Here is an 8,509-nt window from a genome sequence, read left to right on the forward strand (position 1 = left end):
GACTAATGCATAATATTGTGTTATTTGTATTGATTTAAATATTTGGTATTATTAGACAATATTAGTATTGATTGTGGTTATACTTTAGTATTGATTGTGGTTATGCTTTAATTTTGAAGAATGGTTGGTTCTTGTTATATTTTTCTAAGTGAATTTTACCATGTTAAATAATGGTTGGAGTCTTAGAAATTTGGATATTTTTACACGCTACTATGCTAGCTTACAAGAAGGTATCAACGTAATGTAATGTTAACGGCCCGGTTTTCACCCGGTTTTCACCCGGTTTTTATCCGGTATAATTGTGGCCCGAAAGTGTATTGGTTTCATCGGGTCTAGGGCCGGGTTCGGGTCTAATAAATAGATCCGGTGTATATTTCGGGCCGGGTCTGGGTCACATCAAACCCGGCTTCACCCGGCCCATGTGCACCCCTAGGTGAGCGAAGAGATTTTGTTTTGAGTTATTTTTTTTTTAAAGATCTTATAGAGAAGTAAAAATAATTTTATGTTTGAATATTTCATATAAAATTAAAAGGGTCTTTTTATCAATTAATTATGTTTAGGTATAACAATATAAAAGTATTTTTTTGTTTATTTATTACATAAAAAATATCTTTTTTTAAGGAAAAAATCTTTTAAAAAAAGATATAAATTACAACTTCTCATAAAAGATTTTTTTTATTTTACTAGTGCTTTTACTTTTACTACTAAAAATTTGCCAAATACGTTAAAAAATAAAAAAAGATCTTTTTTTCATTGAAAAAATATCTTTTTTTTTAACAAAATAATGGCGCCCAAACAAGCACTAAGGCTGCGTTGATTGAGAACAAGATATAAAGTATAGATATATAAAATTTTGTGTTTTTATATTTTGTTTGACAATAAATTTGAGATGAAAAATATAATAATAAAAAATATAATTATAAAAAATTAATAAGAATAAAAAAAATAAAAAATAAGTTGTGTCTCTTGTTAGTGTCTCTGTATCTTTCTTATCAGGATAGACACAAAATATATTAATTCAGTGTCTCTCGATACATTATCTCTGTTCATATCTCTTCTGTCAAACACAATTTTGTGTTTCTGTATTTTTGTCTCAATGTTCTGTCTCTATAAACAAACGCAACTTAATAGTCTAATACAGTAATACTTTATACTTAGCATATTAATTAGATAATATGGAGATCAATTCTATTTATTCTATTATATAAAAATTAAATTTTTGTATTGAATGATGAAATTGTTGTAGTATATTTTTTTAGAGTGTTTTTTATTTATTTTTTAATTCGTTAAATTTAATTAAATATTTAAATATTATACCATTTAACATAATTTCTATCAATTAATTAATTATAATTCAAATTGCGTGATTATTTTGTTAGGAAATTATTGTTATTTATAGGCAATATATATTAATTAAGTTGGGTTACACATCCATATAATTTTCCATCCAAGTTTATCCAAGCTAGCCCAACACAAAAAAAAATCCAATCCCATTAAATGAGTATGTATTCACGCGCCCAAATCTCCTGAAACGTTTAACATTCATTCGTGTCTTCATTATGAAACAACGTTCCTTCTTCAACCTCGAAAGTCGAAACTGCCACCGGAGAAGTTCAAATATCTCTCAAAATATCTCAAACCTCCATCGTGTTCTCTGCAGAAACTGCTCCTACTTCAGAATCGCGTCAAGCTTTCGAAAGGAAGAAGAAAAAACAAACAAAAACAAGAACAGAGACTCCGCAAGGTATGAGAAAACTGTCGTTATTATGTTCATTTAATTTCTCTCAAAACTCGCGTTTCTCCTAGTTTGATTTAAGGCTTAGTGGATTGAGTTGTTTCGTTTAGTAGATCGGCTTATTCTGAATCCATTTTTATTGCGTAATTACGGCATACAAATAGAAAATGTGTTGTTATTTTCTTTTTGTGATATATTGATCAGTTCATTGGTGTTGGTCATTTTGATTCACTTAATTGTTAGTGTGTTCAGTTGAGTCCTTGTGCATGCAGAAATATTTTTCTTGATGATTAAATATTTATCATGTTTTATTCAGCACATGAATGTTGTTCGGTTCAGTGGAGTTGCTCATTTTGATTCACTTGATTGTTAGTGTTTTCATTTGAGTCCTTGTGCATGCAGAAATATTTTTCTTGATGATTGAATGTTTATCATGTTTTATTTAGCACATGAATGTTGTTCGGTTCGGTGGAGTTGCTCATTTTTATTCACTTTATTGTTAGTGTGTTCATTTGAGTCCTTGTGCATGCAGAAATATTTTTCTTGATGATCGAATGTTTATCACATTTTATTTAGCACATGAATGTTGTTCGGTTCAGTGAAGTTGCTCATTTTGATTCATTTGATTGTTAGTGTGTTCAGTTGAGTACTTGGGCATGCAGAAATATTTTTCTTGATGATTAAATATTTATCACATTTTATTCAGCACATAAATGTTGTTCGGTTCAGTAAAGTTGCTCATTTTGATTCACTTGATTCACTTTATTCGGACATCTGAAGCAATAAGACTCCCGAAGCCATCTGCTACCCTCTCCAGCCCTTATTGTAAATTCACATATGAGGATTTAGATAGTAAATATGATATACTTTGTTTGACTGGTTGTAACTAACACTATTTTGTTTAACTTGGTTAAAAAAGCAAACACTGCTTCTTTGAATGTATATATGTGAATATTAATGTAAATGTTATTGGAAATCTAATGTTAATGTATATATCTGATTTAAGATGGATTAGTCCTTGTCCTGTCGATCTGAGATGTTAATGTATATATCTGTTGGAACTGTCTGGCTGCTGTTTTGTTCCAAATTTACAGTGAATGGAATCAGGGTATTTATCATACATTAATAGCCCTAAAAACCCAAATGAACTGAAATTAATACACTAGATGGACCGAAAAAGTGCATATATCACTATTAAAAAATGTTTCTATCAGTATTCAGTTTCAAAATAGCTTTCTACATAATAAACCAAACACGTTATTAAGGTGAATCAACTGTATAGTACTAAATGAACAGAACATTATCCATTATATAAAATCAAATTCAAAACAGCTTTCTGCATCTGCATAATGAACCGAAGACGTTATTAAGTTGAATCAACTGTATAGTACTAAATGAACGGAATATTATTCATTATATAAAATCAAATTCAAAACACCTGTGTCTACAATTTAGAGATTATCAATTCAATTCAATTCAATTTAGAATACTTGCGTATATTCGATTCAATTCAATTCAATTTAGCAATTGCATTCCATTCAATTCGATTCAAAAAATAATCCAAACTTGTCCGATTGATTCGTTTTAGAAGAATGATCCAAATCACTCTCATTCAACTGATTTGAAGTTGAATCATTCATTATTTTGATAGAATATTGAAATCTAAAAACGAAGAAGATAAATCCACAAATCGAAGAAGAAAACGAAGAAGAATAGGAAGAAGAAAGACGAGCAGCAGAGAAGAACAACGAGCAGAAGAGAAGAAAAAAGAAGAAGAATGACGAGCAGCAGAGATCGCAGATCCAAAAATTACAATGCAAATCGTTAACATTGAAATTACGTTGAAGAAGAGGTTTACGTTAATAGGAGGGAGAGGGGGGCGCGCGTGTATTTCACGTAACTTAGGGGGAGGGAAGAGGAGGGAGGCGCGTTAACAAAAAAGTACTTGGATGACTTGGTTAGGTTTTTTTATATGGATGTGGAGCATTATTGATATTAATTATAATCGTAAATTAAATTATTTCACATTAAATAACTTATATAACAGTGATCTCATTTATTATCATAAATATTAAATTAAATAAGTTATTATTACTTTTGATTTGGAATTAAATGAGAATAAAATTAGAGATACTATTTTATTTGGGTTTTAGGATTTAATGAGTGTCACACTCAAATATAAATAGTGACTTCAGGATTTTGGTTCCCCGATGCATCAAAGCCGCCTTTGTATAGCTCTTTTTCCATTAGAGGAGTTATGATTCAGCCCTATCAAGAATACAGAAGGCTTTGGTTGATGAATATCAAAAACCAAAACTCTCTCAATTATACTCATGAATTCAGGTACGCTTCCACGCTTTTAGATATCTTTTTTAAAAGTTTAACATGGATAATCTTGGGGTTAAGAAATCCTAGAATTTTCAACATATTTAACTATACTCTTTTTTTTTTCCTTAAATAAATTCAAACTTTCACTATTTTTTTTTTATGAAATAGAAATGGAAGAATGTGTACAAATATATAATGTGACAGCAAATCACCATTCAAATAGTACATAAAGACCTAAATGATAGAACTTACATTTATGTTTGTATGCAAGAATAGTTGTAATCATAATATTCGGAGCTTAATGAAGTAGGTTGTTATTGCTTTTATATATGACCCAAATGAGATGAAAAATATTGAAGTCACAGTTTGTATTAGCAAGTAACCGACTAAATAGAATGTGTCTAGAATGGAAAACATATAAGATGAGAAGCATTCGTACCTCAACTCTATGGGAGTCTATTCTGTTGCAAGAAGTAAAGTTTTATTTACAAATTCTTCATATCTTTCTAAATATGAAATTAGAATCTGTTAGATGATAAATTAGAAAGAAGAAAATAAGAGATAAAAGGTTAAAGATTGAAGCAAGAGTCATGGTTATTTTAAACCTGAATAGCATGTCTTGTATGTCTGACCACTATCATTTGAAATTTTTCTTGCATTTGACCGATTGTCAAAGACATGTTAAAAAAATATAGCCAAAAAAATAGCAGAATTTTATTAAAGAATTCTTTCATCTTCTCACAAAATTATAAAGACCGAAAGAATAAGACAAACAAAATATAAAATGCTCATTTATATAACGTCAAAATCATGTTATTATTATCTCAATCTTATATTTATTTTCTGCAGTTAATGAATTGACATGACATATTCTTGAAAATATTTTTTAATTTATTTTATTTATTTTTTTAAATTCAATCAATTATAACTAATTAACTAAATTAATAATTCATTTATTTAGTCATCCAATTATCACATAATTTAATCTAATTTAATTTATTTATTATTAATTATAAATACAAGGATAATAATTTAGGTATATCACACAAAAATGTACTGATTAACATTTGTGAAAATATTTTCTTCATGAATGGTATAATTTCTAACCACAAAGCCCTAAGTCCTTTAAAAGCTCAACTTCATTGCCTCATTATCCACATTCTCTTGTCTTAAAATGGTTCATATTATCATCATTCTTATATATGAAGCAATTAATTAGAGGGTAAAAAACACATTTAAGTCAAGGGGAGAAATTTATTACACATTTCAGCTAAATAAAAATCTGATTCATCAATCAACCAAAGTTCACTATAATGTAATTCGAAGCAACAAAATTTGAATTACATTCCTTCATAATTCGAATCAATATACTTCGAATTATGCCCAACCATTACGTACAAGTAATTCGAATCAATATGGATCAAATTACAAAGCATAATTTGAATAGAGCCAATTTGAATTAGTAGCATCACGTGACTAGGAAGGAGTTCGAATAAAATTGCTTCGAATTACTCAATTTTGGTAACATATGGTAATTCGAAATTGGTTGATTCGAATTACATATATATAGTGCGAATGGGGATGATTCGAATTACTGTGAACCAGACCTGTATATATATGATGTGAACGTGAGTTGCTCTCATTAGAGGGGTCAGATGGCTAGTGAGGACAATTTTGTAGTGTTGGTTCACCACAGAGGATCGATTAAGAGAAAAATTTGTTCCGGTGTGAAGTTCACTGATAAGGATCATCTTTGTATTATCATGAGGCCTAAGACGAGCTATGATGACCTTGTTAGCTCTGTACTGCTGAAACTTGGTCTGGAAGGTGTGAAAAGGGTTAAGAAGTTTTTCTATCGCATTCCAATCACGGTGCTCCAATATACCGTGAAGTATGATTGTTTCACGATCGGGAGTGATGAGGACTTGCAGGTTATGTTTCATTGTCGCCGGCAGTTTCCCGAAGTGAGGACACCAGAGCTGTTGGCAAAGTTGGTTGATGTGGTATCCAGCTCGGGGGGTTCGAACCAGAATACCAACACTTTAGCCACGGTGGCCGGTTCTAGCTCGAGACCTGCCGTTGCTTCTTCGTCCGTCCCTGCGTACGAGCCACCCATCCAGCCTGTCGCCTCCCTTTCGTTCGCTGTTGATCTCAACGGCAGTGTTGGTGACGAGGGTGGAACAGGGGAATTTCTGCCGACCTCTCTACAGTGTGCTGCACCGGCTGGGGTTGGAGATGGATTGTTTGATGATCCAGAGGATGATGATGTCGAGCCGAATATGATTTCTGATGATAGTGGCGATGATATTGGAGCGAGTGAGCCTGTAGGGGCGGGAGTTGGTTCTAGCTCTGGCACACAGCAGTACCCTCCATATTTTTCATCTTTGGACCTGGATGCCATGAGGCAGGAGGGGGTTCCTGGGCAGCCTGCTGGATTTGGCGCTAGAGATGCGGAAGGGTCTGCTGGTCTGACAGAGTTCCAGGTTGGTCAGCAATTTCAGGATAAAGATGAGGCCCTGTTAAGTGTGAAGACTTACAGCATCTGCCGAGGGGTACAGTACAAGGTAGTTGAGTCTGACTATCGCCGGTATGTGGGCAAGTGTTCTGAGTTTGGGAATGGGTGCACATGGTTGATTCGGCTGAGTCTTCGGCAGCGAAAGGGTATTTGGGAGGTCAAACGGTACAATGGACCACATACGTGTCTCGCAACCTCCATCTCCAGCGACCACAGGAGTTTGGATTATCATGTGATAGTGGCATTCACTATACCAATGGTTAGGGCTGATGCATCCGTCAGCATCAAGGTGCTCCTAAATGCCACGGCCGCACACTTTGGGTTCAGGCCGACGTACAGGAGGGTCTGGTTGGCGAAGCAGAAGGCTGTTGCCGTCATCTATGGTAACTGGAATGAGTCGTACAACGAGCTCCCTAGGTAGGTGTTAAGAGTCCAGTTGACCATGCCTGGTACTGTTGCAGTCCTTAGGACTAGCCCTGTTCGAGTTGGGGGACAGCTGGACGAGAATCAGGCTTATTTTCACAGACTGTTCTGGACGTTCCCACCGTGTATCGAGGCATTCCATCATTGCAAGCCGTTGGTGAGTATTGACGGCACCCATCTATATGGCAAGTATGGGGGAACGTTGCTTGTCGCGATTGCATGGGACGGGAACTCCAACATACTCCATGTTGCATTCGCACTAGTCGAGGGTGAGAATGCTGACTCGTGGTCCTTCTTTCTCTCCCACCTGCGTCAGCACGTGACACCGCAGTCGGGTCTGCTGGTTATTTCGAACAGGCATAACGGCATCAAGGCCACGCTTGAAGCTCCCAACGGAGGATGGCTACCTCTAGCTGCGTACCGGGCATTCTGCATTCGACACGTAGCAGCAAATTTCGCCCTCACCTTCAAGGGCAAAGACGCAAGGAGGCTTCTTGTGAACGCTGCGCATGCTAAGACCGAGGTCGAGTTCGATTACTGGTTTGATATTCTGCGCTCTGAAAATCCGGCGATGTGTGACTGGGTGAACCGGATTGAGTATTCATTGTGGACACAGTATTGTGATGAGGGACGCAGATTCGAGCACATGACAACGAATATCTTTGAGTGTGTGAACTCAGTCCTAAAGGGTGTCAGGAACCTCCCTGTGTGCTCGCTAGTGAAGGCCACATACGGAAGGTTGGCTGAACTATTTGTCCGTAAGGGGAGAGAGGCCGAGGCCCAGCTGGGTACCGGACAACAATTCAGTCAACACCTGGTTAGATGTATCGAGGCCAATTTGAAGACGGCGAGGTGCTTCACCGTGACTGTGTATGACAGGGATAACTCAGAGTACACCGTGGCAGAGACGACTCCGACTGGTTCGTTCTCACTAGGTAGCTACAGGGTCTCACTTGGATCTCAAACATGTGACTGTGGATACTTCCAGGCACTTCATTTCCCGTGTCCGCACGCATTGGCATGCTGTGCCTACTCACGGGTTACTTGGCAGCCATACGTCCACCAGGTGTATCGTCTTAGTTCGATTTTTAGTGTGTATCGGATGAGATTCGCACCTCCCATTCTGGAGGGTTTCTGGCCACCATATGACGGGCCTACAGTGATACCGGACCCGAACAAGAGGCGTGCGAGGGAGGGTCGTCCCAGGTCCACTCGGATACGGACCAATATGGACGAGGCAGATCCGAACCGGCCAAAGAGATGTGGCCTCTGTCGGCAACCCGGACACACTCGTCGGAGTTGCCCACAGGTCGGAGGACCCAGCCATGCAGGGAGAAATGAGTAGGTGTGGTGTTGTGTTATTAGTTGTATTAGTTTGATCATTTAACTTTTTTTAGACACGGATGTTATAGGTTTGCTAAGTTGTCGATGTTTAGTGATGAAAAATTGTTACAGTAAAAGTAATGTATTTTACATGTCTTAGTAATTAATGAATGTGATCCATTTCC

This window comes from Arachis ipaensis, chromosome B6, assembly GCF_059453495.1.
Source record: "Arachis ipaensis isolate K30076 ecotype BB chromosome B6, ASM5945349v1, whole genome shotgun sequence".
Lineage (NCBI taxonomy): Eukaryota > Viridiplantae > Streptophyta > Magnoliopsida > Fabales > Fabaceae > Arachis > Arachis ipaensis.